General features: G+C 39.8%; 1 pseudogene; it reads left to right on the top strand.

Moving 5' to 3' along the window:
- The first annotated feature begins 1,137 nt into the window (after window positions 1-1,137).
- On the top strand, window positions 1,138-2,563 carry LOC100663494 (CCR4-NOT transcription complex subunit 11-like; annotated as a pseudogene).
- The last annotated feature ends 775 nt before the right edge of the window (window positions 2,564-3,338 follow it).

The raw sequence follows: 3,338 nt of genomic DNA, 5'->3' as shown, positions 1-3,338 counted from the left end.
AGATATCTATCCAAGATGCTCATCGAACTCCACATAAGGTAGATCTCAAAAGAAAGTCACCAAGACATATTATAATCAAGCTTGCCCAAACCAAAGATAAAGAGACAAGTATAAGAGCAGTGAGGGATAAAGGAAAAGTCACCTACAAAGGAGAGCCAATAAGAATAAGCTCGGACTACTTGGCAGAAACCATGCAGGCAAGAAGGCAACAGGATGACATATTTAAAAAATTGAAGGACAAAAATTGCCTGCCAAGAATCATATATCCATCAAAACTGTCTCTTAAATATGAAGGTGAAATTAAGACATTTCCAGATAAACACAAGTTGAGGGAATTCGTAAAAACGAAACCAAAACCCAAGAAATACTAAAGGGAGTTCTTTGGTTAGAAAATCAATAATATCAGATATCAACCCAAGACTAGAACACTGGACAGAGCAACCAGAAATCAACCCAGACAGGGAAATCCAAAAAAACAAAGCAAGATTAAAAAAGCAAAAAACAAAGCCCAACACAGGGTAACAGCGATGTCCCATCAAATCAGTTCTGACTCATAGCAACACTATGCATGACAGAATGAAACACTGCCTGGGCCTGAGCCATCCTTAACAGTCGTTGTTATGCTTGAGCTCATTGTTGCAGCCACTGTGTCAGTCTACCTCATTGAGGGTCTTCCTCTTTTCTGCTGACTCTGTGCTTTGCCAAACATAATGTCCTTCTCCAGGGACTGATCCCTCCTGATAACATGTCCAAAGTACGTAAGACACAGTCTCGCCATCCTTGCTTCTAAGGAGCATTCTGGCTGTACTTCTTCTAAGACAGATTTGTTTGTTCTTTTGGCATTCCATGGTATATTCAATATTCTTCACCAACGCCACAATTCAAAGGTATCAATTCTTCTTCGGCCTTCCTTATTCATCGTCCAGCTTTTGTGTGCATACGATGAAAATACCATGGCTTGGGTCAGGTGCACCTTAGTCTTCAAAGTGACATCTTTGTTTTCAACACTTTAAAGAGGTCTTCTGCAGCAGATTTGCCCAGTGCAATGTGTCTTTTGATTTCTTGACTGCTGCTTCCATGGGTGTTGATTGTGGATCCAAGTAAAATGAAATCCTTGACAACTTCAACCTGCTCACTGCCAACCCCTTTATTACCAGTTTCAAGCACCTGTTCAACCCTGTGAAGTCTGCGCGTGGCAGCCAGGAGCCAGACTGGCCACGACTCTCAGGGTTTTTACCTCCTATAACTCCAAGAGAAAAGTTTTTTCTTTCCCAGCCGATGCTGGAACCACCAAGGGAACTCTTCTAAAAGCACCTTGCCAGATTGCTTTCATGGGTGTTGGAAACAGGGGCCAGTGTGTGGACATAAGTGGGCTTCAAGCAGCCTTAGCTGAGTGCCAGTCAGAATTGCCAACACAGAGTAAAGCAAGCTTCCCTAGCATTCTCAGTGACCCAGACCTCAATTCTTCCAGTTTTGGATTTGACAGCTTGGTTGCCTCTCAAAACACAGAAGCTTTAGTCAGTGGACCAAAACCACCTATTGAAAGCCATTTTCGACCAGCGTTTTTCTAACACCTCCACTCCATGTGAGGATGAGTTGGCATGGCTAAATCTGACGGAGACTGACCATGCAATTCAGTGGGATAAGTCAATGTCTGTTAAGAGTAGCACTGGTATAGAGATGAAGCAAACAATGGCCAAAGCCTTCAAATACCCCTTATCTTCTCCTCAACAAACACGTTCCTTGGTGAGTTGGAAAAAAAATGCAAAACTTGTCTATCATATTGGCCTGACTCCAGCCGATCTTCCTGATCTCGTGGAAAACAAGTCTTTAGTTGCTATAGAAATGTTGCTGAAATTAATGCAGTTGAGCCAGATAACCAAGTATTTTTAAGTGCTGGTCAATATGGACATGTCCTTACATTCAGTGAAAGTTCTAAATCAGCTAACTACAGCTGTTGATCTACCTCTTGAATTTATCCACCTTTATATATCCAATTACATCTCTACTTGTGAACAATTTAAGTATCATTTGGTGCACCTTGTCTGTGTCTTCCTCCGATCCTTGATCCGTAACAAAATTATTAATGTGCAGGACTTGTTTATAGAAGTGCAGGCATTCTGTATTGAATCCTGTAGGATACGAGAAGCTGCTGGCCTTTTCTGGTTGTTGAAGACATTGGATACTGGGGAAACCCCTTCTGAGACTAAAATGTCAAAGTAATACCTCATCGAAACTACACCAGTCATTGTTCACCCGTACCGTGGTTTAATTTTTAAAACTGTTAAAACCCTGAGTGGATTGCTTGGTGTAGTGCATATAAACAATACTTTATCTACTTAAAGTTTTACTTTCCTGGATGACTTTTTTACCTTCAGATAAACTTTTGGTAAGAACTTGAAAAAAAATGTGTCTTTTAGGTGTCTTGTTATCCATGGGAGGAACGGTTATCCCAGAAAACTATTACTGAAAGACAGCAGATAAGCACTAAAGAGCAAAGTGCCTGTTTTTACTTAAAAGCCACGTTGCAGACTTTTGATAATTCATGAATCCAGTTTTCCTGAAGTTTCAGTGCTAATGTATTTCATGATAGTAAATTAAGATATTCTTAAAAATTTGTGATCCTGTCCTTGATGTGACATTAGGTGAGTATTTTGAATCCTTAGAGGACCAAGAGAAATTTGATTCTTGAGCCCAGTTGTACAGGTAGCTCTTAACTTCTCATTAAACACCATCTGAACCAAGGACACACTTCTAACTTTATCCCTTCTTATCGTGGGGATTACTAGACAACAGAGGAAATGCATTCCTTGGGACTCTTACAAAAACACAGGAACTATTAGAAAGCTTTTTCTAGGCTGGAATAGCTGGTACAGTTTTTTTTTTTCCCCCTCTCAAGACATTCGCTAGTTCTTCTGTAATTATTGTTGTTAGGATAAAATAATCGTTTTTTTTAAGTTTTATTTTTTGTTTGTTTTTTTTTAAGGAAAAACACCATTTAGTGCTTTGAGAGGAATACCATTTCAAATAGCTTGCTGAGTGAGTGCTATTATTACCCTCATGTCTGTGGTAGGGTAAATGACATGTTTGAGAAGCATTATAGTGAGGTGGTATCATGTGGACTTTTAGTCTCCATTTAACTCTTGGACAACAGTGCCTTACACTGAAGTTCTTTTTTTAATGGAAAAATAAGTGTGTATATATATATATATATGGAGCACTTTTGGTACAGTGGTTAAAGCGCTTGGTTGGTAACAAAAAGGTCAGTGGTTGGAACCCACCAGCCAAACCCACCAGCCTGTCCACAAGAGAAAGATGTGGCAGTTTGCTTCTGTAAA

Source organism: Loxodonta africana, chromosome 8 (assembly GCF_030014295.1).
Source record: "Loxodonta africana isolate mLoxAfr1 chromosome 8, mLoxAfr1.hap2, whole genome shotgun sequence".
Taxonomy (NCBI): domain Eukaryota; kingdom Metazoa; phylum Chordata; class Mammalia; order Proboscidea; family Elephantidae; genus Loxodonta; species Loxodonta africana.
Note: the sequence above shows the minus strand (reverse complement) of the source record. Positions and strands in the feature narration are given on the sequence as shown.